This window comes from Scyliorhinus torazame, chromosome 28 (assembly GCF_047496885.1).
Source record: "Scyliorhinus torazame isolate Kashiwa2021f chromosome 28, sScyTor2.1, whole genome shotgun sequence".
Classification (NCBI taxonomy): domain Eukaryota; kingdom Metazoa; phylum Chordata; class Chondrichthyes; order Carcharhiniformes; family Scyliorhinidae; genus Scyliorhinus; species Scyliorhinus torazame.
This window is the reverse complement of record NC_092734.1, coordinates 3,760,366-3,783,418: the sequence shown is the minus strand read 5'-3', so window position 1 is coordinate 3,783,418 and position 23,053 is coordinate 3,760,366. Positions and strand designations below refer to the sequence as shown.

General features: G+C 47.4%; 1 protein-coding gene across 1 annotated transcript in view; it reads right to left on the bottom strand.

Annotated features, from left to right (window-relative positions):
* LOC140403431 (glutamate receptor ionotropic, delta-1-like) overlaps window positions 1-23,053 on the bottom strand; it is a 1,359,932-nt gene that overhangs the window by 806,238 nt on the left and 530,641 nt on the right.

Below are 23,053 nucleotides of genomic sequence, written 5' to 3'. Positions count from 1 at the left end.
ACCGACATAACTCTACACAACTAATTTAGTAATAATTTCACCAGACTAATAACCATACACACGGAAAATTGCACAAGGAACTCAAAATGTCACAATGGTAAATTAGGTAACAGATAAAATTACATTGTGCCATGGAACAAAATAGAGGGAACTTTACTCTGTATACATATAATGCTGTACTTGCCCTGGGAGTGTTTGATGGGATAATGTAGAGATAACTTTACTCTGTATCCATATAATGCTGTATCTGCCCTGGGAATGTTTGTTGGGATAATATAGAGGGAACTTTACTCTGTATCTATATAATGCTGTACCTGCCCTGGGAGTGTTTGCTGGGATAATATAGAGGGAACTTTACTCTGTATCTATATAATGCTGTACCTGCCCTGGGAGTGTTTGATGGGATAATATAGAGATAACTTTACTCTGTATCCATATAATGCTGTATCTGTCCTGGAAGTGTTTGCTGGGACAATATAGAGGGAACTTTACTCTGTCTCTATATAATGCTGTATCTGCCCTGGGAGTGTTTGATGGGACAATATAGAAGGAACTCTACTCTGTATCTATATAATGCTGTATCTGCCCTGGAAGTGTTTGCTGGGACACATTTAACACTTTTCGAAATCTGAGACAATCAGAAAGCACTTTTCAGCTACTGGAGCTCTCGGGACATGGGTTCAATTCCAGTCTTGGATGACTGTCTGTGCGGAGTTTGCACATTCTTCCCGCGTCTGCGTGGGTTTCCTCCGGGTGCTCCGGTTTCCTCCCACAGTCGAAAGATTTGCAGGTTAGATAGGTTGGCCATGATCAATGCCCGGGGTTACGGGGATAGGTGGGGGAGTCAGCCTATGTAGGGTGCTCTTTCAGAGGGTCGGTGCAGACTTGATGGGCTGAATGGCCTCCTTCTGCACTGTCGGTATTCTGTGGATATGAATTCTAAGTGTGGTCACTGTTGCAATGTAAGGAAACCAATTTACACACAACCAGGACTCACAAACAGCAATAAGATGATTATTGGTTTTAATGAACTTGATTGAGGATAAATATTGGCCAATGCACTGAAGAGAATCATAGTTTTTCTCCCAATAGTGCCAAATGGTCTTGTTCATCCACCTGAGAGGGTAGGAAGGGCCTCGGTTCAACATTTCATCTCAAGAATGGCACCTACACCTATGGAATGTCCCCTCAATACTGCGCTGAATGTTAGCCTGCGGTATGTGCCAAAATTCCAGCGTGGGGCTCAAATGCAGAACCTCCTGATTCAGATACGGGAGTGATACTGCTCACAACAGCTGATACATAATTCTTTCCTCGAGATTAAGTTCTTATTTTCTTTAAGTTGTTGGTCTCCCTGCTGCAGCAAAGGATATGGAAAAACAAAATTCCAACAATATCAGTCTTGGATCAGGTGAGAAAGATAACTGTGCCCATCCCAGCTCCCTCTTCTCAAAAGGAATGTAGAATTCTAAAAAAATGGTTCTGAAATAATTCTTGGACTACCGATAGCGCTCCACTCCCCTTTCCACCATTCCGTATGCTAACCACACACTGTGCAAATAATCTCCTGACACCAGCGCTGAACTGGTCTTTTAGTTCGAACTTGTGGCCTATTCTCTCACAATTTTGTTGGAAGTGGTATTTTAAATTGACCTTTGCTGCATGATGTACTTTTAAAGTTCTAACCTCTATGAGAGCTATTCTGCGTCACATAGAGCCTCAGTCAGGAGACACTGAAACATAGGAAATAGGAGCAGGAGGAGGCCGTTCAGCCCTCTGAGCCTGCTCCTCCATTCATTATGATCATGGTCGATCATCCAACTCAGTAGCCTAATCCCACTTTCCCCCATATCCTATTATACCCTTCGCCCAAAGTGCTGTATCTAACTGCTTCTTGAGAACATACCGAGCCCTATCGAACGGCCTTCTCACGCCTGACGTGGAACACGATGAGGCAGTAAAATCTCGCAAGAGGCCTCTCACGGGATTTGTGCTGCATGGGACGCCTCGTGAGATCTAACAAGAGTCGCGATCTGGATCTCACCCTTACTGGGTGGAATCCAGAATTTAAGTGAGCAGTTAGGTTCACTTCAATATGTCTGTGGCGGATTCTCCCAATGCCCGGGGTCAAACCCCCGTGTCTGGGAGACCCCACCATGGCTCCATTTAGCACAAGTCTACCCAGACATGGACCAGGCGTAACGGCACTGGGGGGTGGAGTGGGGGGGGTGGAGTGGGGGGGTGGAGTGTGGGGGGGGGGGGGGGATCTCTACATCTTCCTCCCACAAAACTGGTGTCATCTGCAAATTTGGAGATATTACATTTTGTTCCCTCATCTAAATCATTAATCTACATTGTGACTAGCTGGGGTCCTAGCACCAATCCCTGCGGTACCCCACTAGTCACTGCCTGCCAATTTGAAGAAGACCTGTTGATTCCTACTCTTCATTTCCTGTCTGCCAACCAGTTTTCTATCCATTTCATACACTACCCCAATCTCATGCGCTTTAATTTCACACAATAATCTTTTATACGGGGCTTTGTCAAAAGCCTTCTGAAAGTCCAAATATACCACATTCACTTCCTCTTCGTCAACTCTGCTAATTACATCCTCGAAGAATTTCAGTAGATTTGTCAAGCATGATTTCCTCTTCATAAATCCCTGCTGACTCTGACCGATCCTGTCACTGTTTTCTAAGTGCTCGGCTATAAAATCTTTGATGGTGGATTCCAGAAGGATGCCATTTGGGTACCTTGTCCATATTGGCTCTTTGAAAGAGCTGTCAAATTTAGTTCCACATTTAAATCCGCTTTCTGCTCACATCCCTGATGATAAGTCCTCTTCAATACAAATACATTTGAAAGTTGCTGTGGAATGTGCTTCCACCTCACTTTCAGGTAGTTTGTTGCAGATGGTAACAGCCCTCGATGTGGAGACTTTCTCCTCATTGCTCTTCCACTTTGTGTGTTAATTATTTTAAATCTATGACCGGTGGTTACTAACCCACTTTCCAGAAGAAATAGTTCCCCCCCAACTTGCTCAGTCGAAACCCTGGGTAATGTTCCAGCCCCTCTCTTAGTTCTCCGTCCTCTGTCTTACGGAGGAAAATCTCGGCTTCTCTAATATCGCCCACATCGAACGTATCTCATGCTGTAAAGCGTCTCTGTACCCTCTCCAGAGCCTTGACATGCTTCTCAAAGCTGCTTTTGCCATTGTGGATAATTTACTTAAATGTGGTGTTCAACTCTGCCATTTAACAGGACAGGAGGTGTGAGAATTATTACCGAATTTCTGTGCGTAGTCCATCTTCAATGAATGGCTACATAAAGGAACACTGAGCTCATTAAGAGCAGTCAAGCTGGCCACAAGCTGCTCCAACTGCCGCAGGAACAGTGCTTTTAGTAGTGATTAAAAGAGCAATTAATTTATTGCGCGCTCGGCCTCCAGCTCTCACACTCGCAGCCAAAATGGAAGTGGCTGACGAACTGAAAGGACTTGGAATACATTGTGCAGGAGATAATTTCCTAAATCTCTTCCTTTGGCCTGGTGCGAGCAGCTTGTTACAGGCCATTCAAAAGTTTCACTTCTGGTAGGGAAGCTGTGAGTGGCTGATGGATGTTTAACATCAAAACCCTTGGCCGTGTTTCTCCGAAATCCCGGCCAAGTGTTGACGCTGGCGTAAACACCGGAGTGGTGCGCGCCGGCGTCAACGGGCCCCCTGGCCCAGCGATTCAGCGGACCACGGGGCCAGCACGGCACCGGAGTGCTGCGCACTGCTCCGGCGCCGACAAGTGGCCCTGCATGGCCGGCGCATGCGCGTGATGGCCGTTAGTGCGCCAGGGCCGAGCGACATGGCGGAGCCCTACAGTGGGCCCGCGCGGAAGCAGAGAGGCCCCCTCCAGATCGAGGGGGCCCAGCCGATTGGTAGCCCCCGATCGTGGGCCTGGACCCTGTGGAGACCCCCCCTGGAGTCACATTCCCCGCCCCCCACCAAGACGGCCACTGCAGCCGCGGGTCCGAGCTCCTGCTGGGTGGGACCAGGTTGGGAGTCAGCGGAACTCAGCGGGAATTCGGCCGGTCGGCGCAGAGAATCGCCGCGGGGCCTCTTTCAGTGGCCCCAGACCGCGCAGGCACGATTGGCGGAAATTCTCCAGTCGCCGGAGAATCGCGTCCCGGCGTCGGAGCAGCATGGCAGGAATTTCCCGCGTTACTGCCGATTCTCCGACCCGGCGTGGGCTCGGAGAATCCCGGCCCCTGTCTGTGAAATGATGCTGGATAATTATTAATATTTACTCCATTCAGGTGCAATTCGTTGTCTGTTAATTTAATGCAGGAGTTTACATTAAATTAACAGATGAACATGTGTTAAACAGCAGGCACCAGACTTCCATGTCAATGTGATCAGGATTCTAGCATTCACACAGAGTAACGTTTCAGTCTGGGGAGTAATTCAATTTCAATCCTTTTCCACAGTCAGCCAATAGCAAGTGGGCAAGGGCAGCCGGACGGAGTGGGGGGGTCTCTGAGCTTTCCCAGTCCAACGCTCCTTATGTGGAATTCCCCACTCACGGACTTTCTATACGGGAGCGAATCACAGGGACTGGCTCATGACTGGCCAAACACGCAACTGAATCCCATCGACTCAAACAGGATAGCTGTAGGATTCCTCTTCATGGGATCTTTGCAAACTTTTGTAGTTTTCTGATATATTTCGCATCTGCACACAATCATCATAAATTCCTATGTGCACATTTGCATCAGAAGCTGACTATGTAAACTTGTCACACTGTAATTACACCCTCCCACTGGTGATGGCACTATATTTCTTCAATTCTGTGTCTCCCACCACCTTACTCAACAGCACCAACTCTGTTTTGAAAATTACCTTCAATTTGATCACTTAACTATGATGGGATGAAAATGAAAGTGTTATGTTGGATCCGAGGAGAGTGGTCACCAGGAAATGGACGTTTGGAGGCAAAACGAGATTTAATGAAATACACAGCGACTCTTCCCCACTTGCCGAAGGGTTCTCCCACCCGATTTACATTTAGGCCGGGTCTTTATACCCAACAGACTTCCCTTGTCAAGGGAAGCACTGCCTCTTTAAAGGGGAAGTTCTTACTCTGTTGAGGTCATGGAGAACTCCGTGACCCCTGTGAGGGTTGTAACTCTACCCCCCCGCCCCCCCCCACCGGCGCAAAACCTGAATGGCATCCGTCGAGGTGGAAAGTTGCAAAGGTCCTATTGGTCGCTTAGCCCGGGTTAGTGCTCGGGTGGCGCCTGTGCAGGGTCCTGAGGTGTGTACCGCACAGCGGATCAACGCTCCCGAGTGGCGTCCCAGAGTGCGGCCAGCATGGCTGCACCGCATCGGAAACCTGGTCTTCGGCCATCGCCGAGTCTGAGTCCGAGAGCTCCGCATCCACCACCGAGGTGTCCTGGAGGTCCTGGTCCTGAGGGGCTATGGCCAAGGTTTTGGTAGACCCAGCAGCTCCATCATAGTGGCCAAACCATTTTGGCGCCACGTGCAGTTAAATTGCTGGTAGTTGTCGACAGCTTTGCCCAAGTTATATATCTATTCTTGAGGAGGGCGGTCGTGCCTGGCAGGACGGCGTTGCGGAGGGAGGGGGGGGGGAAGGTGATGGTCCTTCTCGTGGGTGCCTGTCAGCTCAGTCTCCATGACTGGACAGATACCAGTTTCCTCGTTCCTGTCTCTCCGGATTGGTGAGACAGTCCATCGGGCCTCTGAGCCTCTCTGACTGCGGTCCGGCTCCCAATGGTAGCAGCTCCAACGCCCGAGGCCCGCATCCTTGTGTCTCGGGAATGGTGCATGGCTTGTGGTTGGACTGCCATTCCTGAAGCTTCTGTTCCACGCTTTCCCGGGATATGGCAATTTCAACCGCTCTCTGCAGGAAATGAAACATTCTTGAATGATCTACATCTAAATTGGAAGAAAGTGTGGATTGGGCGTTGTCACTGCTGAACTCTTTAAATTAATGGAGAGCTGAGATAAAATTCCCTTCCCGTTCTCACTAATTAAAGGTCCAGTTTGAAATCTATTGGTGCCCATTCTCATCAGGATTCCTGGTCAATGCATTTCATCAACCGCAAGTGAATCGTAACCCATCAGTATCTGCCAGGCAACCATACTCAAGAGGTCAGGAGGATGTGGGAAAAGGCAGGTCCAAATGGCGTTTAGCCAGGAGCTTCCGTTAGGATGCCGCATCGCGGATCCCGCAAACCAATCTGTCTCTTAGTGCTTCAGTCAAGGTCGCACCAAATTCGCTAAATTCCGCGAGATTCCTCAGGCGGGCCAGAAATTTGGTTATGGACTCGCCTTGACTTTGGGTAGCCCGTATGGAAATGAAAACGGCGGACTTTTGTGGGCAGTTTGGGATTGAAGTGCTCACCTACTAATGATGCCAGGGCTGTGAAAGACAGTGTATCAGGTGCATCGGGCTAAGTGAGGCTTTTGATAATGCGACATCTCCACAACCCGTAAGGAGGGTAGTTGTCTGTCGTTCATCTCCAATTATGACATTTGTTCGGAATAAATACTGCATCCGCTCCACGTATTGGCCCCAATCATCCATACCGACATCGAAAGGTTCCAGTTTCCCAATATGTGGCAGGTCTGTCGGCTGTAAAATGTCCTCTTGAGGCCTTGGAAAAGTCCGAGTTCATAGAAATTGGCGCTATTGGCAGCTCCACTTTCCCCTTGTCGCCAGTGTTGGATATCAGCTGAGCGACCATGAGGAAATAGGTTTTTGGAGACAAAGAAAGGATTAATGAAATACACAACTTACTCTTCTCCACTCCCCGAAGCGTTCTCCTGCCCTGATCTATATTTAGGCCGGGTTTCCATACCCAACAAGCTTCCCTTGTTAAGGGGAAGCTCCGCCCCTATATCACAGAAGTTCATGCTCCATTGAGGTCACGGGGAACCTGGTAAGAATGCCACCAATAGATTTCAATTCGAGAATGGCCACCAATGGACCTTTAATTAGAGAACACGAGAAGAGAATTTCATCTCAGATCTCCATTAATTTAAAGGGTTCAGCAGTGACAACGTCCTATCCACAAATTGGCACTTTCTTCCAATTTAAATACAGATCATTCAAGAATTTCCTGTGTTTAAATACAGTTCTTTTTCAAGATTTATGAGACAGAAGTTTAGAAAATAGTTTTAATTTGTACTTTGTTTGTTTCCTGAGGGTTGATATTTTCTATCTCTGCCCCAAGGATTCGCTTGTTGCCATTGTGCAATTGCAAGTAAAATTTCAGCATTTAACATCTGCAAATATTCATCAGCTGCAAATTATTACTATTTCCAACTCATTATTCATGACTTGCCCCTAATCATTCTGTAACATCAACAGCCAGTCACTTTGAACAAAAATAAAATAAAATGTTTCTTGCCTTGCACAATATTAACATCGCTGTCGCTCAGAGGAGAATGAAGCCGGCCTTCTTGCCTGTTCTGGAGGTTAGGGAGGATGCTAAAGGTGCAATAACAGAAATTGGATGGAGCCTTTCACTGACAACACCCACTCTCTGCCCTCGAGGTGAAAACAAAAATTAAACCCCACTAAAAATGAATGAATTGCAGTGATGTGAATAGCTGCTGTTTTTGATGTATTGCTCACTTCAATGCATCCCATCAGATGCCAGTCTATCAAGCCAGCATCTTGCAATGTGAGTAAGATTTCCCTAACCCGTTTGACATGTTCCTGCTTCATTGACCATTGATCAAGATGTCATCCATGTGGTAAAAAGAGCCATCAATTCACTGCAGCAGATTTGATATTGGGCAATGTAGCGAGGCCAATCCACCCACCCTGCACATCTTTGGGTTATGGGGGTGAGACCCACACAGACACGGGGAGAATGTGCAAACTCCACATGGGCAGTGACCCGGGGCCGGGATCAAACCCGGGTCCTCGGCGCCGTGAGGCATCAGTGCTAACCACTGTGCCACCGTGCTCCACTGTTAAGGCACTTTAGATCAATGCTGATACGAATGGAGCCATTTGGTTTGGGGGCTGATATCTTACCAGAGCACCACCTGGCTGGTTTAGTGATTAGCAAAATGATTCCTCGCTGCAGCATCATCTCAATCTTACTGCTGAATATTTTCAGCGGTGGATGTGGGATCTCCCGAGGCATGATTGGACAAAGACGCTCAGCTTTTGCCTTGACTGATTTCAGCTGAACGAAGCCTCTAAAGAATGTGAGGAATTTCCTTCTAAATTCATTTTCACGTTGACCTCTCCAAAGTTTGGAAGTAGGTTCAGGACTATGCAGGTTTTCTGTTCAACAAGGAGCATTCCTGCTTCTTGATACCACACAATATTTCAGAAATGACCTTGGGCGGGATTCTCTGATCCTGAGGCTCAGTGTTGACACCGTGGTTAACGCCATCCAGCTGCCGATGCTGGCGTCAAATGGACATCGCGGGTCTGCGCATGCGCACAGCGACCAGCGCCAATGCGCGCATGCGCAGTGGCTCCCTTCTCCGCGCCGGCCCAGACCCAACATGGTGTAGTGCTACAGGGGCCGCTGCGGGGCAAAAGAGGCCCCCAGCCCGAGAGGCCGGCCTGCCGATCGGTAGGCCCTGATCGTGGGCCAGGCCACAGCGGAGGCCCCCCGCCAGGGGTCGGACCCCCCTCCCCCCCCCCTTCCAGGGCGCCCCCGGATGCCTGCACGCCGGGCCAGGCCACAGCGGAGGCCCCCCGCCAGGGGTCGGACCCCCCCCCCAGGGGTCGGATCCCCCAACCCCCCCCCCAAGCAGGGCGCCCCTGGATGCCTGCACGCCGGGCCAGGCCACAGCGGAGGCCCCCCGCCAGGGGTCGGACCCCCTCCCCCCCCCCCCAACCCTTCAGGGCGCCTCCCGGATGCCTGCACGCCGGGCCAGGCCACACGGGGACGCCGCCGGCGGGACTCAGATTTTTTGTGCGGCCGCTTGCCCCATCCCGGGTGGAGAATCGCCGGGGGGACCGCGTAGGGTGGCCTCCGATTGGTGCCGTTCCGGTGCCAATGACGCCGATTCCCCGCTCTCCGGAGAATCGGCAGACCGGCGTCGGGGCGGCGCCGCACGATTTGTGCCCAGCCTGGTGGTTCTCCGGCCCGGCGTGGGCACAGAGAATCCCGCCCCTTATCTCTGTGTTTCAGTCTTGTACCTCGCTGGCTCCCCCTCTGGACATTGAAGGAGAATAAAGGCACTTTGTTCAACCAGGACAGATAAGGACTGTGTCTCGCTTGAATTTGGTCAGATTCCCATTTACATCAATTGCTCTCCAATATTGGGTTGTATTTTCCTTTCTTCCTCCGCTAAAGATGCTTTCCTGGTCCTCAAAGTCTTCAATTTCTTGAATGGAGATTCGCTTAACGGATTTCTCCTCCTGTCTTGTAAACGTAGATTTCCTGGAACGGCATAATTTGCCGCAGGCTGGGCACTGTGCAATTCAGACAGGGAATTCTTCGCCGCCACAGTGGGGACAGTGTAAAATGACGGGGGTGGGGCCGTTTCAGACATTTTTACAGGAGCAGCCCTTTGGATTTCGGCGGCAGCGGTGCGCAGGGGCCTTCTGGGAGGTGAGTAGTGAGTTTAAAAGCTCTTGCCTGGTCCCGTGTCTGTTCTTCTTTTCTGTTTTATTTGTTTTTATATAAGGCGGGAACCGGAAGTTCGACCTCTGGCAAGTCCCCCCCCCCAACCAATAAATTCTGGTGGAGAGGAAACCCGAGACACTACACGTATAGTGTCTCCCACCCGCCCTCCTCCTCTAACCTAATAATAAGACCCATTGGTGTAAGGTAAGTGCCATATTATATTATTATATTATTAGCATTGTGCAGGTCAAGGATCGGAGGTGGAGGAGCAGTCTCTGTCAGCGAGAGAACCTGAGAACATCTCAGACACTCAGAAGGTAAGTAAGTGATTTTTACTTTTATACCTTTTTTCAAATTGTGTGTGTCGGGGGGAAACTGAAGTGACATCACAGAAAAGCTGTGACCTGAGTAGCTGGTTGGGATTCTAACCTAAATTAAAAAAAAAAAAAAATTTTTGAGTATTTGGGAACTAATTAAACATAATAACTTAATTATAATTTAGAGGATATCTAAGCCAGAGATCGGAGAATATTATAGTTAGCTATCGCATTTCTATTAGAAATCTAGTGCTAGGAAACAGATAGTTGACGGTAACTTTGCGATTTAAAAAAAAGTATTTAAAAAAAAAAGACAAATTTTAATTTTAATTAATTGACGCAATGTCAGTTAGAGGGGTGCTGTGCTCTGACTGTGAGATGTGGCAGGTCCGGGAGGCTTCCAGCGTCCCGGATGGCTTCATCTGCAGAAAGTGCACCCAACTGCAGCTCCTCACAGACCGCATGGTTCGGTTGGAGCAGCAATTGGATGCACTTAGGAGCATGCAGGTGGCGGAAAGCGTCATAGATCGCAGTTATGTAAATGTGGTCACACCCAAGGTGCAGGCAGAGAAATGGGTGACCACCAGAAAGGGCAGGCAGTCAGTGCAGGAATCCCCTGTGGTTGTCCCCCTCTCGAACAGATATACCCCTTTGGATACTGTCGGGGGGGATAGCCTATCAGGGGAAAACAGCAGCAGCCAGAGCAGTGGCACCACGGCTGGCTCTGATGTTCAGAAGGGAGGGTCAAAGCGCAGAAGAGTAATAGTAATAGGGGACTCTATAGTCAGGGGCACAGATAGGCGCTTCTGTGGACGTGAAAGAGACTCCAGGATGGTATGTTGCCTCCCTGGTGCCAGGGTCCAGGATGTCTCCGAACGGGTAGAGGGAATCCTGAAGGGGGAGGGCAAACAGGCAGAGGTCGTTGTACATATTGGTACTAACGACATAGGCAGGAAGGGGCATGAGGTCCTGCAGCAGGAGTTCAGGGAGCTAGGCAGAAAGTTAAAAGACAGGACCTCGAGGGTTGTAATCTCGGGATTACTCCCTGTGCCACGTGCCAGTGAGGCTAGAAATAGGAAGATAGAGCAGACAAACACGTGGCTAAACAGCTGGTGTAGGAGGGAGGGTTTCCGTTATCTGGACCACTGGGAGCTCTTCCGGGGCAGGTGTGACCTGTATAAGATGGACGGGTTGCATCTAAACCGGAGAGGCATAAATATCCTGGCCGCGAGGTTTGCTAGTGTCACACGGGAGGGTTTAATCTAGTATGGCAGGGGGGTGGGCACGGGAGCAATAGGTCAGAAGGTGAGAGCATTGAGGGAGAACTAGGGAATAGGGACAGTGTGGCTCTGAGGCAGAGCAGACGGGGAGAAGTTGCTGAACACAGCGGGTCTGGTGGCCTGAAGTGCATATGTTTTAATGCAAGGAGCATTACGGGTAAGGCAGATGAACTTAGAGCTTGGATTACTACTTGGAACTATGATGTTGTTGCCATTACAGAGACCTGGTTGAGGGAAGGGCAGGATTGGCAGCTAAACGTTCCAGGATTTAGATGTTTCAGGCGGGATAGAGGGGGATGTAAAAGGGGAGGCGGAGTTGCGCTACTTGTTCGGGAGAATATCACAGCTATACTGCGAGAGGACACCTCCGAGGGCAGTGAGGCTATATGGGTAGAAATCAGGAATAAGAAGGGTGCAGTCACAATGTTGGGGGTATACTACAGGCCTCCCAACAGCCAGCGGGAGATGGAGGAGCAGATAGGTAGACAGATTTTGGAAAAGAGTAAAAACAACAGGGTTGTGGTGATGGGAGACTTCAACTTCCCCAATATTGACTGGGACTCACTTAGTGCCAGGGGCTTAGACGGGGCGGAGTTTGTAAGGAGCATCCAGGAGGGCTTCTTAAAACAATATGTAAACAGTCCAACTAGGGAAGGGGCGGTACTGGACCTGGTATTGGGGAATGAGCCCGGCCAGGTGGTAGATGTTTCAGTAGGGGAGCATTTCGGTAACAGTGACCACAATTCAGTAAGTTTTAAAGTACTGGTGGACAAGGATAAGAGTGGTCCGAGGATGAATGTGCTAAATTGGGGGAAGGCTAATTATAACAATATTAGGCGGGAACTGAAGAACATAGATTGGGGGCGGATGTTTGAGGGCAAATCAACATCTGACATGTGGGAGGCTTTCAAGTGTCAGTTGAAAGGAATACAGGACAGGCATGTTCCTGTGAGGAAGAAAGATAAATACGGCAATTTTCGGGAACCTTGGATGACGAGTGATATTGTAGGCCTCGTCAAAAAGAAAAAGGAGGCATTTGTCAGGGCTAAAAGGCTGGGAACAGACGAAGCCTGTGTGGCATATAAGGAAAGTAGGAAGGAACTTAAGCAAGGAGTCAGGAGGGCTAGAAGGGGTCATGAAAAGTCATTGGCAAATAGGGTTAAGGAAAATCCCAAGGCTTTTTACACGTACATAAAAAGCAAGAGGGTAGCCAGGGAAATGGTTGGCCCACTGAAGGATAGGCAAGGGAATCTATGTGTGGAGCCAGAGGAAATGGGCGAGGTACTAAATGAATACTTTGCATCAGTATTCACCAAAGAGAAGGAATTGGTAGATGTTGAGTCTGGAGAAGGGGGTGTAGATAGCCTGGGTCACATTGTGATCCAAAAAGACGAGGTGTTGGGTGTCTTAAAAAATATTAAGGTAGATAAGTCCCCAGGGCCGGATGGGATCTACCCCAGAATACTGAAGGAGGCTGGAGAGGAAATTGCTGAGGCCTTGACAGAAATCTTTGGATCCTCGCTGTCTTCAGGGGATGTCCCGGAGGACTGGAGAATAGCCAATGTTGTTCCTCTGTTTAAGAAGGGTAGCAAGGATAATCCAGGGAACTACAGGCCGGTGAGCCTTACTTCAGTGGTAGGGAAATTACTGGAGAGAATTCTTCGAGACAGGATCTACTCCCATTTGGAAGCAAATGGACGTATTAGTGAGAGGCAGCACGGTTTTGTGAAGGGGAGGTCGTGTCTCACTAACTTGATAGAGTTTTTCGAGGAGGTCACTAAGATGATTGATGCAGGTAGGGCAGTAGATGTTGTCTATATGGACTTCAGTAAGGCCTTTGACAAGGTCCCTCATGGTAGACTAGTACAAAAGGTGAAGTCACACGGGATCAGGGGTGAACTGGCAAGGTGGATACAGAACTGGCCAGGCCATAGAAGGCAGAGGGTAGCAATGGAGGGATGCTTTTCTCATTGGAGGGCTGTGACCAGTGGTGTTCCACAGGGATCAGTGCTGGGACCTTTGCTCTTTGTAGTATATATAAATGATTTGGAGGAAAATGTAACTGGTCTGATTAGTAAGTTTGCAGACGACACAAAGGTTGGTGGAATTGCGGATAGCGATGAGGACTGTCTGAGGATACAGCAGGATTTAGATTGTCTGGAGACTTGGGCGGAGAGATGGCAGATGGAGTTTAATCCGGACAAATGTGAGGTAATGCATTTTGGAAGGGCTAATGCAGGTAGGGAATATACAGTGAATGGTAGAACCCTCAAGAGTATTGAAAGTCAAAGAGATCTAGGAGTACAGTTCCACAGGTCATTGAAAGGGGCAACACAGGTGGAGAAGGTAGTCAAGAAGGCATACGGCATGCTTGCCTTCATTGGCCAGGGCATTGAGTATAAGAATTGGCAAGTCATGTTGCAGCTGTATAGAACCTTAGTTAGGCCACACTTGGAGTATAGTGTTCAATTCTGGTCGCCACACTACCAGAAGGATGTGGAGGCTTTAGAGAGGGTGCAGAAGAGATTTACCAGAATGTTGCCTGGTATGGAGGGCATAAGCTATGAGGAGCGATTGAATAAACTCGGTTTGTTCTCACTGGAACGAAGGAGGTTGAGGGGCGACCTGATAGAGGTATACAAAATTATGAGGGGCATAGACAGAGTGGATAGTCAGAGGCTTTTCCCCAGGGTAGAGGGGTCAATTACTAGGGGGCATAGGTTTAAGGTGAGAGGGGCAAGGTTTAGAGTAGATGTACGAGGCAAGTTTTTTACGCAGAGGGTAGTGGGTACCTGGAACTCGCTACCGGAGGAGGTAGTGGAAGCAGGGACGATAGGGACATTTAAGGGGCATCTTGACAAATATATGAATAGGATGGGAATAGAACGATACGGACCCAGGAAGTGTAGAAGATTGTAGTTTAGTCGGGCAGTATGGTCGGCACGGGCTTGGAGGGCCGAAGGGCCTGTTCCTGTGCTGTACATTTCTTTGTTCTTTGTTCTTTGTTATTTTCCTGGTTGCTGCCTTGCTATACTTTTACAGACCACACATTGAACAACTTCATTCTTGGGGGATTTCTCTTCCATTTCAGATAAAGCCTTATTCTGCCTCAGCTCCTCAGCCTGTCTGCCCTGTTGGTACAGCCTTGCTTAAATGTAAAACTTCTCGAGATTGTAAGAATTCAGAGAGATTCTCACGTAAAATGCCAGTCACCAACCTATCTCTTTTAGTGCTCCATATTCTCAATTTTCAACGAGGTAGTCACATTTATTCGTGAATCCGTCAATCTCTTCACTCTGATTTTAAAATTATTCTTATTGGTTTTCAAAAGGAGGTATGGAGCAAGCAGACAGAGTACACAATACATTGACACAGCCCCCCACACCCCGCGCCCACTCCATCCCCGTAAGCAAACCAGCAAACAACCCCCATGTGTAAAAAAACAAATTAACTTAAGAATCAACAGTAAATAACAAATTAAAGAAATAAACAAGAGGCTAACATCCACAAGAGAATTTCTCAATAGATCCTCTTATGGTGTATTTAATCTTCTTCAGATGAAGAAATGAATGAAGCATTGGGTGGTCTTGGGGACCTCCAAGTTAACCTCCCCTGCAGACTATTGAAGAAGCAAATGCAATGATGCCTGCCTTCATCTTAATGAGACAGGTCAGTTCAGATGGGACTCCGAATGTGGCTATCGGTGGACAAGGCTGCAAATCCATATCTAAAACTTTGGAAAGAGCGTCAAAGAAGGATGACCAAAATCCAGCCAGCCTCAGGCACGGCCAACACATGTGGGTACTATCTCTGACCTTGGTGAAGTGAACTCTGTGCAACATTTTCAATTGAATTAAGCTTAACCGAGCACAGGAGGATGTGGAGTTGACCCTAAAAAGGGTCCCTTCCCATCAGTCGTCAGAATGGTCAATCCCAAATTCCGCATCCCAGTCATTTCTTATCTTGTGACATGGGGAGGAACCAGAGGATAGCATGAGAACATACAATCTTGAAATAAAACCTCTGCGAGTTTGAGGCAGACACAGAATCCCTTCCAATAATGTGTTTGGAGGTAGCTGAGGAAAGGATGAGCAATGAAACTCCAGGCCTGAAGACAGCGGTAAAGACTAGATTGGGGCAGGTTAAATTTGGCTGCAAGATCATTGAAGCTGGCAAAGGACCCATCTACAAACCTGGTGCTGTGAAGCAATTGTGCTAACCACTGTGCTACCATGCTGCCCAGTCTGTTATAACTGAGAGTGAATCATGTCACTTTCCTTGGGTGGGATTCTCCATCCCCCCCAGCACCATTTTCAGTGACCACAACACCACACAACCTTGCCATGGCAATCTCTGCAAGACGTGCCAGATCATCGACATGGATACCACCATTACACGTGAGAACACCAACCACCAGGTACACGGTACACACTAGTGCGACTCAGCCAACGTCGTCAGCCTTATACGCTGCAGGAAAGGATGTCCCAAAGCGTGGTACATTGGCGAGACCATGCAGACGCTGCGACAACGAATGAACGGACATCGTGCTACTATCACCAGGCAGGAATGTTCCCTTCCAGTCGGAGAATACTTCAGCAGTCAAGGGCATTCAGCCTCTGATCTCCGGGTAAGCGTTCTCCAAGGCGGCCTTCAGGACGCGCGACAACGCAGAATCGCCGAGCAGAAACTTATAGCCAAGTTCCGCACACATGAGTGTGGCCTCAACCGGGACCTGGGATTCATGTCGCATTACATTCATCCCACACCATCTGGCCTGCGAATTCCTACCAACTGTCCTGGCTTGACACAATTCACACCTCTTTAACCTGGGGTTACCCCTATCTCTGGATCTGTAAACACTTAATTAACTACAAATGCTCGCATTCAAAGCATTGTCTTGCATCTTTGAATCTGTCTATATATATATATATATATATGTTTCTGGAACATACCTCTTCAATCACCTGAAGAAGGAGCAGTGTTCCGAAAGCTAGTGTTCGAAACAAACCTGTTGGTCTTTAACCTGGCGTTGAAAGACTTCTTACGGTAAATGTGAAGTCATCCATTTTGGTCGAAATAACAGCAAAATGGACTATTATTTAAATGGTAAAATATTGCAGCATGCTGCTGTGCAGAGGGACCTGGGTGTCCTTGTGCATGAATTATCATGTGAGAGTACCTTTAAGAAATGGGTGTTTAAGAAATATACCTTTAAAAAATGGAGCTGCTCATGTTACTGGAGTGATGTCAGAGTGTGGGTGGAGCTGAGCTCTACTTCTGCTTTTTGGTTCAGTTTTGAGAAAAGATTGGGTGTGTCTGTGTTTTTCTATGTTCTATGTGTCTGTGATTTTCAGTGAGCTGCATCTGAATTTTAACAAAGAGCTGTCCTGTTGATCTCTGCCATCCAAAGACTATCTATGGATCATTTGGTGAACCCAGAATTGTAAAAGGTCCCAGTATTGAATGTAAACCTAATGTGCTCCTGTTTGAAGGTTTGTTAAGTCTTTTGGATGTTAAAAGGACAGTTTACAGGGTTACTTAGGGTTGTATTCTTTGGGGTTGTATTTGAATTAATGGTTGCTTAGATGTTCACTGTTTGTTTTAAAAAAGGTTAACTTGCGTTCATAGAATCAGTTTTTTGTTTTCAAAAATACGTTTCCATTTCTGCTGTACCACACCTGTAGAGTGGGCCGTGTGCTCCCCAGACCACAATCTAGTAAAAGTTGTGGGTCAGGTGAACTCCATGATACACGTTGGGGTTCACTAATCCCTGACCCATAATAGAATCACAAAAGATGATTTTCAGGTGCAGCAGGTAATGAAGAAGGCAAATGGAATTTTGGTCTTCATTGCTAGAGGGATGGAGTTTAAAAACAGGGAGGTAATGTTGCAGCTGTACAGGGTGCTGGTGAGGTCACACCTGGGGCACTGTGTACAGTTTTGGTCTCCTTACTTGAGAAAGGACGTACTGGCACTGGAATTGGTGCAGAGGAGATTCACTTGGTTGATTCTGGAGTTGAGAGGATTAGTTTATGAGGAGAGACTGAATAGACTGGGATTATACGGTAGCATTGGGCTGCATGGTAGCATTGTGGATAGCACAATTGCTTCACAGCTCCAGGGTCCCAGGTTCGATTCCGGCATAATAACTCCATAGTGCCTTCCGCTGCTCCCCATTTCCTCTGAATGCTGTCATTTCACTTTGTGTAGTCTCAGTGCACTGTGCATACCTGCGAATGGACAGCATGTTGCATAGAAACAGAAAGAGGCCATTCAACCCCTTGAGCCTGCTCCAGAATTCCATATCATGCCGATCTATATTTTAACTCATTTCGCTATCTTTACCCACTGACTCTTAACACGCTTACCCAATAAAAATCTATTGATCGCAGAGTTAGGGTGGAGGAAATAACTTGCACACAGCTGAATGATTATTATGAGGGTGGCACGGTGGCAGAGTGGTTAGCACTGCTGCCTCGCAGCGCCAGGGCCCCGGGTTCGATGCTGGCCTTGGGTGACTGTCTTGTGTGGAGTTTGCTCGGGTTTCCTCTGGGTGGTCCAGTTTCCCCCCACAGTCCCATGTTGTGTGGATTGGCCATGGCCAATGTGCGGGGTTGTGGGGATAGGGCTGTGGAGTGGGCCGAGGTAGAGTGCTCTTTTGGAGCGTCAGTGCAGACTCGATGGGCTGAATGGCCTCCTTCTGCACTGTAGGATTTTCTACAGTTCACTGATTCCCAACTGCTGCCTATGGCTTTTTATTTCCCTGTTCAGCTCCTTGGGGTGTTATATACCTGCAGAAATCTGCCTCAAATTCTATTTCCAGCCATGCGCAGAGGTAGTTAATTGCATGGATACCATCAACAGAGATAGCTTGAATATCTTCTGTTGAACAGTTGGCAGGTGTTCACTCAAAGGCAGTTTGCATAATAACAAAGCACATTGAGTACTGAAATGCATGACTTGGATCTGATTACAGTGCACAGCTCAAGTAAACAAACGGTATTCTCATGTTGCACCCTCGCAATGGAGGTAAACAGGGTCAACACAGACGTGACCTTTTCCCATGGGTCACAGAAATCGTTTCTTCCTATCACTGCTGCACAATTCATCTGATGGTGGGCCTTCTTCCAATTGGAGCCAAATAAATTGAGTTTGTGATCCCAATTTAACGTCCAATTCCACAATAGAATTTTGAACGAGGGTCTCTGGATTATCCGATCCCCCAGCCATGTGGTTCTCGGCGATGTGACATTCACTGGCTGCAGGATTCTTCTTCCCACCGCTCGTCAATGGGGTTTCCCAATGAAGACTCCCAGAAACCGTGGGAGGGGTGCGCTGCTGATGGGAAAGAGAATTCCAGTGGCTGAATAATTCTGGCCTCGATCTTTGAGACGTTGATGAAGCAAAATGGCTCTGTCTTCTAATTGGCTGCCCGACAGTTTTCCCACGTACAACAGGAATGTGAAAATCAATGTTTTGATGGTGCCCCTTTTTGATGTAATACCGGATTCCACCATCTTCAAACAGTGCCAGCTTCAAGACTGACAACTGTGAGTTGTAAGGAAAGGTTCTTTTTACCCATCTCTGGTTTGTAAGAAAGATTCACACCCTACCAGGTGCCATGATATAAAGAAATCCATTTTAGGAAACCTCAGTTGCAAGAAAATGTGAAGGCCCAGGTCAGACCCTATTTGGAGTATTGTGGGCAGTTTTGAGCCGCATATCTGAGGAAGGATGTGCTGGCCTTGGAAAGGGTCCAGAGGAGGTTCACAAGAATGATCCCCGGAATGAAGAACTTGCCAAAAGTGGAGCGGTGGAGGACTCTGGGCCTGTACTCGATGGAGTTTAGAAGGATGAGGGGGGGGATCGTATTGTAACTTACAGGATACTGCGAGGCCTGGATAGAGTGGTCGTGGAGAGGGTGTTTCCACTTGTAGGAAAAACTAAAACCAGAGGACACAATCTCGGACTAAAGGGACGATCCTTTAAAACAGAGATGAGAAGGAATTTCTTCAGCCAGAGGGTGGTGAATCTGTGGAACACTTTAACGCAGAAGACTGCGGAGGCCAAATCACTGAGTGTCTTTTAGATGGAGACAGATAGGTTCTTGATTAATAAGGGGATCAGGGGTTATGGGGAGAAGGCAGGAGAATGGGGATGAGAAAATATCAGCCATGATTGAATGGCGGAGCAGACTCGATGGGCCGAGTGGCCTATTTCTGCTCCTATGTCTTATGGTCTTATGGTCTATATTCCATCTTTTTTAGCTGAATTAAAAACATTTTTTTAATTTGAACTCTTGCCCCGAGAACATTAGTCTGGGTCTCTGGATCAATAATCCAGGAACATTGCCACTATTCCAACAAAATATAAAGTTATTTTTATAGCATGTGTTATAGTCATAGTGTCAGAGGGATTTATAGCACCGAAAGAGGCCCTTCAGCCCATTGGGTCGGTGCCGGCCATTAAACACGTTATCTATCCCAATCCCATTTTCCAGGACTTGGTTCATAGCCTTGTCTGCTGCGGCGTTTCAAGTGCCGATCGAAACATTTCTTAAATGGTGTGAGAGTTCCGGCCTCTTCCACTCTTTCAGGTGGTGAGGTACAGGAGAATTGTGATTTGGCGTGAATTTGGCGTCTGTCACGGGTTCTCCACCCGATCGCATTTTGCAATTCCAGTGTGACGGAGGCAGAATCCCACCGAATACATTTGTTGCTCGTAACGATATCCTTTCTACACTATTGGAATATGTGAGATAGATGAATCATTCGACAAAGTTAGAATTCTTCGAAATTTTGACACAGTGCACAAGTGCTTTTACATTGTTTTCCAACATGGTGACATAAATCCAGGAGCATATACCAAAGATCAAACAGTCAAAGCTGTAAATATAAGCCAAGGACTGAACCAAGATCAGAATGAAGTGCGCTATTAACATTGTGAGGTTGGTAAGCTCACTTTAGTTCCTGCAGTGCACAGTCCAACACAGCTGCTAGGTTGCGGAGCTCACTGTTATTCAGTTACAAGTTTGGCTGCTTGCACCATCTACACTGCAATGATACATCATTGCACACACTCACTTAATGGCCATGGAACAATATAGCTCGTTGCTGTCATTAGTATGTAATTGTTGTAAATTGTTTAAATAAACAGCGCACATCCTCCTTTAGATCGACGATCTACCATCCCAGTGCTGTCTGAAGGCAGACCAGACATTGTACAAGATAGCAGGTACCTTGGAGAGCACTTCATGGGCCGGAACAATCAAGGGCTTTAGATCAAATCAAAATTGCAAGTGTGAAGGTCGGGCAGTTAATGAACACCATCGCAGCACGGAGATGAATTACAGTCTTGCATCCGACTCAATATTTCTTACTTTGTCAGGCACACAGTTTTATCACAGTAACGGTTTCATTTCCACATTGTTGACCTGGGAATCCTGACAGCAAACAGCAGCATTAAGATGATCCAACAGGCCGATGAACAGCATATATCACACTAAATAATTCTCAGCACTGAGGGGCAGAGAGATGGGTTTATCTTTCTAGAGGAACAAACTACAGCCATGATTCAGTCAGGCCAATGTAGAAATGACAATGTGGACCCAGCCATTCAGTCCAGGGAGACTTGATTGATATTTATCCTCCACGTGAGGAGTACCCCAAACCCCTTGTACCCACCCTCTTCCCATATTCCTTTCCCTCCCCCTTCCTTCGATTATCCCTCTAACCTGTAAATGTTGACACTGAATTGGATTAATTGTTCACAATCGCACTTTCATTCTCCACTTACACACATGGCCATCCCCTCAATCCTAGCCCCACTCCAGGCAACATGTAAACTCCCCCCCCCCCCCCCCCCCCGCTTTCTTTACAGTTTGATTCATCAGTTTGGTTCCGCCTGACCATTTAGCTCCCGATCTCATTACAACCTTGGTTCAAACATGGATAAAAGAGCTAAACTCCCTACGTGAGGGGAGAGTGACTGAGTCTTTACAGCAAGGCAGTATTTTATCATGTGTGACATCAAGGATTTCTCTCCAAGTTAAAACACATTAATTGATTATTCATCCACTTGAGATCGCGTATGGTGCTCATCAGAGATATAAAAGTGATAATTTGGATGTGGGGCATGCAGATGTGGGATAATGTCCTACATAAACACAAATGTTTTCTCTTATCTCCGAATTTACGGACCTCCCATGATCCACCTTCAAGATTAATAAATGCAGTCTGTCAGATTTGAACCCACAACCTTTTGCAATTATTAAAAGATTGCACTGAAATTGTTTTAATTCACGGCACAAAATACCTCGACTAAAGAGGAAAATTGAGTGAAAGCTGTAATTACACCAATCAGATTACAGTAAGAAACCCAGAAACCAATCCCAATTCACACTGCCACACACCTGACATGTTTCACAAATTAAAAACCAATCCATTTCGAACACGACAAGGAGCACTGAAGATATAGCTCCACTTGTGTAAAGCGTTCTGAATGATATTCTGTCACGTTTGAGATGGATTGGTTTGGATTGTTCATCCAAATGTACAGAGATTAGGTTTAAACAGCTGTTATTGTCGTCACACATGACCCCCTGAAGCAAGGGGTCCATCCCAAACACGGGAGCTTGATTCACTCCAAAAATTATATTCCTTCTATTTCCATATTTATATCTCTCCATTAGTTTTGAAGTGGTTCTTTACATATTTCCATTTTCTTTTTATTACCATTAGTCAGTAGGCCTGGAATATTATATATCATGGACAAAAGTGGTAAAACACAGAATAATTTAGCTAAATTCAATCGCAATGTGCAGGTTAAAGGGGCTTTGTCTCATTTGGAAGGCTCTGTGGGATCCACCCGATCCTGATAATATCTGAAGCATTATTTCAGACATTGACCATTACAAACTCTGCTTTGAAGATTTAATGGAGAAGGTTGACAGCTACTTTCAAAAGGATTTCACAACCATTTGGTGCGTAGCCTGAGAAGTTGCTTACATGTATTTCAGGGGTCATTCTACACGCCAGCCTTGTCTGTCAGAAACTTGGGCCACATGAGCACCTATTGGAGTAACCTCATAGACAGCAGCCAAAACAGGGTTAGAAGGAGCAGGTGGATAATGCTCATGATCATCACGGCAACACAGTGGCTAGCACAGTTGCTTCACAGCTCCAGGGTCCCAGGTTCCATTCCCGGCTTGGGTCACTGTCTGTGCGGAGTCTGCACATCCTCCCTGTGTGTGCGTGGGTTTCCTCCGGGTGCTCCGGTTTCCTCCCACAGTCCAAAGATGTGCAGGTTAGGTGGATTGGCCATGATAAATTGCCCTTAGTGTCCAAAGATGTGCAGGTTAGGTGGGGTTACTGGGTTGTGGGGATAGGTTGGAAGTGTGGCTTAAATGGGGTGCTCTTTCCAAGGGCCGGTGCAGACTCGATGGGCTGAATGGCCTCCTTCTGCACTGTAAATTCTATGATCTCATCAAACAGGAGATTTTTAATGTCCTCACAGGCATTGTACATGGACTGGAGGATCTGACACCTCAGGACATGTGCAGCTTTGTTTCAGGAGACACGTGCTAAACTTTGTGCAGCATTGATGACCATTTTACATGGGTCACTTGGACAGGTTTGAGAGAGAGTGTGGCTGTCATTCCCATGTTCCAAAAGGGTGGAGGAACCAAACATGACAATGACTGATCCCCACCTTCTACAGAACATCCCGAGGACAATTCCAGGCCGGCGATACAAACTCTCGGCGTGATTTTCCCACCGCACTACGCCGAGCGGCGATCCCATTGCGCTGGGCGCTGAGGAGGAGAGGCCAAAAACGGGTTTCACGCC